Source organism: Haliotis rufescens, unplaced genomic scaffold, assembly GCF_023055435.1.
Source record: "Haliotis rufescens isolate VD_foot unplaced genomic scaffold, xgHalRufe1.0.p SCAF_13, whole genome shotgun sequence".
In the NCBI taxonomy this organism is placed as follows: domain Eukaryota; kingdom Metazoa; phylum Mollusca; class Gastropoda; order Lepetellida; family Haliotidae; genus Haliotis; species Haliotis rufescens.
This window is the reverse complement of record NW_025963813.1, coordinates 7,031,965-7,039,765: the sequence shown is the minus strand read 5'-3', so window position 1 is coordinate 7,039,765 and position 7,801 is coordinate 7,031,965.

Sequence of the window (7,801 nt, the reverse complement as noted above, 5' to 3'; positions counted from 1 at the left end):
GTTTTGGGCAAAAGACAATGCATATTGACAGTTTGAAATGAGAAGTTAAGTCTATTAAATTTTATGCTCACTTGATGATTTGAGACTTACAACACCTGTACATCTTCATCATGGCGCCCGCTGACAAAGTGACAGTTTTATATAGAAAGCTATCAGATATGTTGTCAAGTATAATCTTCCCGTTACTACACAGGTGTTTTATTACAGTACACCACGGACTACTCAATTAATACGAGGCGTAAGCATCTTGAAGTATGGTTAAATAAGACATACTTGTTTTGTTGCTCATCCAATTGTATAATTATACCAAATATTATTGTTAAGTTTCCTTTCGTATCTTGTCATTTGTATTTCATTTATTTTCAAATTTGCTCGGAATCGAGATACAGCATTTACGGTATTTTGAACTACAATCATATGAATTGTTTGATGGGCTTTACTTAGAAGTTGACTGAAGACAAGGTAGACTCAATTTTATGGATAACAACTTCAATACTGTAAAAAGCGACGTTTCGGTAGAGATCCTTATACCGTTGTCAAGCAAGACTTACTTACTTACTTACTTTGGAGATTTAACGTGCGCTTTCCGACTGATGCGTATTTCGCACACGGGCCCGGCCAGGCCTTTTAATGCGTTTCCGAAAGGGGCGAAGGTGGTCTGTGCAACCCAAGAGGGGGGTTTTAGGGGTTGCTTATATAGAATTTGGGAATTTTGAGATTTGGAATAGATGCCGATGGGATTGGGGAGGAGAACTAAGGGAGCTGGGTATGGTGGATGTTTGTTTGTTTATGTTGTAGGGAGTTTATCGATAAATAATTGAAGCTCATGGTTTTGAGTAAAAATGGTTTTGTAGCTGTACCTGAAAAAAGTATCTGTTTTCGATACAAAATCTCAACCCCCGAAGATCAAATGGTCGGACCCTGGTAAAGCCAATACGTTTATTGTTACTTGAATGGCAAAACAATTAAACTTGCAGATTTGTACTCGTCACTCGTGGACATTTATCTTGTGATACATTTAACAAAACGCAACACGACGATGGTCATGACACTTGATGTATGACGACACCCACGCTCAGGTGTTCAAGGTCATCAGTTATTGTTGTCGAGGTGAAACATGCTCACCTGGATGCGCGTTATGGGATGGGTACACTTGTAAACAAGCTTCAAAGACGCTATTTCGGGGTCAGTAGTATATTCATTTCCTCTACGCCCCTCCATCGATCAACTCAAATCCAACAGCTTAACCTTACAGATATCGTTACCGCTTCATAAATCTTCAGTCACCATTGAGAGTACGCGGTCCAGCTGAAGGCGCAGGAAGTGACCCGGTGTGTGATTAACCATCTGTGTTCGGGAGGTCCAAATTGGCGTTTCTCGAGATGTTTAAATTTTGTTTCATCCAAAACTGACTCCCACGGGAGACATCGTTTGGATGCAGACCATTGTGGCGCCATCGGTTACCATGACATCACAATCAAGGACACTACTCCACTAATCTCTCTGCCCTTGAAGCTGTATCTTTTGCACACAAGACAATTGTTATGACTGTTTACAAACAGAAAAAAAGTTGAAATATGATTTTAATACAATAGCTACATATTGATCAAATATTTGTGAATGCATATTCAACTGCAATCATAAACTTTATCCCCTAAAAACAAAGCTATCTATCATCCGAATAATATGACATGCAGTGTCTAATCCCTCCCAAGCATCTGTTACCAGTTGACACGAGGATGTTATCCTCCAAATGATCTAAATGTAGATAGAAAGCTTTAAGCGCTGGATCACCCCCATCAATTACCGACACATTTGACCTTGGAATGACGTTGTTGATGACAACGCTGATGGATCGTTAAAGTTTGGCATGATGTAAATACTTCAGCCTTGACGCAGTGGCTTTGTGTTGTATGTCGACTAAATAGAGAATATCACCCGAGTGTCTTTTGCATAAAATATGTTAACACTAGTGAATAGAAGTTTCAAACTTTAAGTATTTTCAACCCGTGCTGACATCTTTGATTTAATAGTGTAATTTATGTTTCAAAGGAAAACCTAAACCCCTGAAAACTTTACAACGATATTTAACCAAAGGCCTTATGGATGAAACACCGCCGATGCAATGTAAAATTGTATCACACTCTATACAAGGCTTTACCTCAATGAACTGTTTAAAAGGAAATAATGAATTCGATTCCTTTCTTATACATATCACTTTACATACACAATAATATTGGATAAGTGATATGGAGAACGTTATTTCACTCAACACCATACCTGATATACGTGTCCGGTAGATACATCATATATTTATATTCCAAAGAAGTCAGATCGGAATGGTAATTTATGTCTGCGTTGATCACCGTACACCGGGAGATAAGATTTAAACAGATCTGTATCGTACTGACACATATTTCCAATATAAAATATCAATCTGTTACAGAGGGCACCGGTGGACCAGGTGTGTAAGGCATGGGTTCGAGTGTCATGACCAACCTGATCATGTTGTTTCGAGGTTTGGGAGCACCATATCCGTGCTCGTGGGTGTCACCAAAGTGGTAAACGATTAAGATGTGCATCACTTTAGGGCGTTCCTCCCTCGTCAAGCTTACACGCTGTAACATAACTGAATTAATGTGGCAGAAGATATTGTTGTTGTTTGGTTGGAGTGATTGTCAGTGGCAGCAAGTGTTTGAAGCGCTGGTAAAATCTCCAGTGGTGTAGTGGACAGATTTTAACAGGAAGTGTGATTAGATTTACCGCCAATGGTCGTAAACAATCATGGCAAGAACGTCCGAGAAGTTTCGTGTTGTGATAGTTTCTAGTATACAAGTGATACAAAATGGCTGACAGTGTAAAGTCATCTGCGTATAGCTCTCCAGCACTTTGACCATCTAACACGGTAAATACACCCCGAGCTCTGATATTTTGGAACGTGTGATATCATAACTATCTCCACGAGAGTTCTACACTAGCGATGGTGTCAAGTGACATATACAGAGCTCGCATTGGACTGTTTAAACATCGTGCAGGGACACGGCAGATTCAGCTAGATTATGGCGACCATGGGGTCTACACACCGTTCATCCGAGGGACAGATGTACACTACAGAATGATTATGTGCTTCATGATATTCACTCTCCACTTGTCATCATCAATGATATTGATTGATACTCTGAATTCTACTAACTTTGATAGATTTATCCCCAAAGAACACCAATTGTGTTTTTTAATGATGTCAATTGCATTTGCACGAGGAACACGGACAGCGTCACGCTTATTGACAAACAAATGGACCGGTGTTCAGCCCAATTATACCCCATCTACTCATCCTATCAGGTGACATTGAGTTGAACCCAGACCCGTCGACTATGCAAGACTTAAAAGACACTATTTTAAGCGTAAAACAAGACCTTTCGGTTGAAATTAGATCTTTGAGAGATGAAATTAAATCTGTTAACAACAAATGTAACCTGTTGACACAAAGTTCTCTGAGCTGAAATCATCCGTCGATGAAATGAAACAGAACCACGATGTTATGTACGCTGATGTGGATGCGGTAACCGACAAACTAGATAGAATTGAGGACAAAATCAACTCGTTGGACACCGAAGTAGATAAACTTGAGTCTCTCAGTCGCAGAGACAATGTGATCATTTACGGCATACCAGAAGGCGAGGACTCAAACGTTGAGTGTAAACAGAAGGTCCTACACATTCTTACGCAGAGTGTTACACATAAAACTTGGATGTCCGGCGATCTTGTGAGAGCACATCGTCTCGGTAAGACACAGCAAACCACCAACAAACCACGCCCCGTGATTGCCAAACTACGTGAGAGTGACGACACATTTGAGATACTGAGGGCGAGAGCCACCCTGAAGGACGCTGGGTATGGAGTGTCAAGCGATTTGACCAGACGCCAACGACAACAGTTGAAAGATCTCAAAGACACAGGAATGCGCGGTTACTTCAAGAATGGCCGGCTGATTACGGAACCTATAATTGAAAGGACTGCAACAGATCCAATTTTTCACAGGAGCCAAATGAACGACGCACCGGTATCAACCTCACTCATGAAATTGATAACACTCTGTGCCGATTTCTCTGCTGGAATGTGAAAGGTTTATCCAGTAAACTCTCAAATAATGACTTTATTTCATATCTACAAACCTTTGACTTTCTTTGTCTATCGGAAACCTTTTTGGATAACGTAGACTATGACTGGTTGCCTGGATATAAAATATTTTACTCTCCGTCGGTGAAATTGTCAGGTCATTGCTGGAATAGTGATGGAGCTTGCTTTGCTGTTAGATACGAATTTCAACAGTTTTGTGAGTTACGTCGAAATGATATTGACAATCTTTTTACCATAGAAATTAAGAAAACTCCCTTCGGTTTACCAAAAGATATTCTGATCTTCTGTTTATATATTCCCCCTGAAAACTCAACGTATTACGTGAAAAATCCAAATGCTTGCTTATTTGATAATATTGATAACTTTCTTATCGACCTATCAGAGTACCTATCTGATTTCTTTTTATTACTGTGTGTGGATTTCAATTCTCGAAAAGGTACTGAGAATAACCCTACAGAACCTGAATTAAATCACGGTGATCCAGATATATTTCCTGAAGGCGATCCTTGTGACATTAGTAAACGATCGTCACTTGATGATGTGGTTAACAAATTTGGTCGCTTTCTTCTTAATTTATGTTATGTATATTACCTATATATCATGAATGGCAGAGTGAATGGCGACAGAAGTGGTGAACTAACATGTGTAATTAGTAATGGCAGTAGCACTGTTGACTATTTTATAGCGTCAGATGAATTCTTCAGATTTGTTGATTGCGGGAGAGCACAGACACCGACCACTCTCCTTTAGAACTACAGTGTGCATTTTATAATCCTGTATCGGAACCATTATCAGAGGATATATTTTCTGACAGTTTTAGATGGAATGAATCTAAAAAACCTGACTTCTTACGATGTCTAAGCAATTCTTTTGATGAGTTGTCTGACACCCTGTTTCATACTTTGAGGAGTAATATGCATGATGCGGTCGATCTCTTTATAAACATTCTTTTGGAGTCCGGCAAATGTATGAAACGACGCTCGTGTTCAAATTTAGTTCCTAAAAAGCTGTTCAGTTTAAACGGTAAATGTAAAGAACACAAGAGATCAGCCAGAAGAGCCCTTCGCGAGTTTCGTCGAAATCAGAACTAAATAGAAGAATTTATAAGAATTGTAAACTAAGAAACAAATATAAAACAGAATGCAGACAACACCTTAACTCTTTAAGACATCTGAAATTGAATAAATTAACCAACTCATTAAAGAACTTAAAGCATTTTTGGAAAGAGATAAAATCTCTACGTAATTCAGTTATTGCACGCAATAATATTACAGGTCCTGAATGGCTTCTACATTTCAAAAAGGTTTTTGGAAATAACCATATTTTCGACGATAACATCCATGATGTTGTTAATGATGTAAATTTATCTGATGTTGAGCGAGATATTTTAGAATCGGAAATTGAAGTCGCTGAAATACACAATGTCATTAATACACTTAAATCAGGTAAATCTTCAGGCCCCGATGATGTCCTAGCTGAAATATTCATAAGTTCAAAACTCCCTTTTTGCACAAATGTTTTAACGAAGTATTCAGAAAGGGTATATTCCCAAATGCATGGTCTAGATCTGTCATTGTGCCTGTATTTAAAAAGGGAGACGTCACCAACCCCGATAACTATAGAGCAATTTCTCTAACAAGCATCTTAGTTAAACTGTTTGCTATAATTCTAAACAATCGTCTTACTACCTGGGCTAATGTTTTTGACAAAATCCCACCAGCTCAAGCTGGCTTTAGAAAATCATATTCACCTGCTGATAATATTTTCTCACTTTATGCTATTGTTCAGAGATATCTCGGATGCCGAAAACGAAAACTTTATATAGCCTTTGTAGATTTTAAAAAAGCTTTCGACACTGTTGACCGATGTAAACTTTGGGATTGTCTTAGGACAGCTGGTGTTGGTGGGAAAATGTTTACCTTTTTAAAATCAATGTATGAAAATGTAAAATCTTGTGTACGACATAAAAGTGGAGTCACCGATTATTTTGACTGTCCCATGGGAGTTAAACAAGGTTGTATCTTGAGTCCTCTCCTGTTCTTCATTAATGAGCTTTCCTTTGATGTTCAACAAAACTGTAAACACGGAGTGCAATTATACCCTGACCTTTATGAATTACTTATATTACTTTTTGCCGATGACGCGATTCTAATCTCTGACTCTATTATCGGACTTCAGAAACATATTGTCAACTATACAGTTACACTGTTACATGGAAGCTATCTGTTAACTTGGAAAAAACTAATTTTATCGTATTTAGAAGAGGAGGTCCTCTTGCATCGAGAGATAAATGGTTCCTTAATAACCAACCTATAAATGTTACAAACACGTATAAATACCTCGGCGTTGTTTTACCGTTTAACCTTAATCTTTAACATGTAGTTAACGATCTCGCCCTACGAGCAAAAAAGGTCCTTATAAATCTATTTGTCGTTCTAGATAAATTGCGTGTTATCTCACCTACTATTTTCTTCAAAATGTTTGATGCTCAAGTTCAACCAATCTTATTATATGGATTAGAGGTCTGGGGTTTTGAAACCTATTACAATATTGAAAAGGTACACTTAACCGCATGTAAAATATTTCTAAATGTTTCTAAATCAGCTCCAAATCATATGGTCCATGGCGAATGTGGTAGATACCCGTAATATATTTGTTAATATTTACGTTTACTCAGATACTGGCTCAAAATAACAGAGATGTCGCGGGAACGAGTCCCAAGAAAATGCTACGAAATGCTTGTTTATCGTGATAGTGTTGGTTACATAACCTGGGCATCAAACATTAAGCATTTACTCTTCTCTCACGGATTTGGATATGTTTGGCTTAATCAAAGCATTGGAGACAAACTGTATTTTCCTAGCTCTTTTAAGCAGGTAGCAATTGATATGTTTACTCAAAACTGGAGGTCGTAACTAGATAACAGTTCAGCTACGACTTCTATAAAACCTTTAAATATTGTCTAACACCAGAGGTTTACCTGCACACAATAACAGACAGAAAAATTAGAGACACATTTATTAAACTTAGGCTAAGGTTAAATGATTTGATGTGCAACAGGTGTCGCTTCCCCTTTATTCCTAAGGATATGCGTTTTTGTCCATTCTGCGAAAACCGTATTGAAAACGAATTACACTTTTTGTTTATATGTCCTATTTACGACAATCTAAGATTGAAATATATGCCTGATATCACTACGAACCACTATTCCATGAACACACTATTATCTTTTAATGGTATCCCTTGTCAAAAATTAACTAAGATATTACAATACATCTATCAAAGTCTACGAGTGCGTAGTAAATTACTAAGTAAATCCGATATGTCCAGAAATAATTAGTTGTTTTGAAACTTTCGCATCTAGATCAGGAGTATCTACATTTCATTTTTGTTTGTTTGTTTCTACTAGAAATGCATATACATTTAAATTGTCAAATTGTCTTGACATGATGAGTATATTACTGATAGATCCTTTTGTATTGAACGTCGCGCTATGGCTGAAAGCCTTTGCGACGTAAAACTTCATATTTCCATTCCATTCCTTTTGTATTGCTTTTGTATTTTTATACTACTACTGCTGCCACTGTGGTTATTACCACTGTTATTACAATACCTCTATTACATGTCAAGCATCGTATTAGTTATCCAAAAAAATATATAA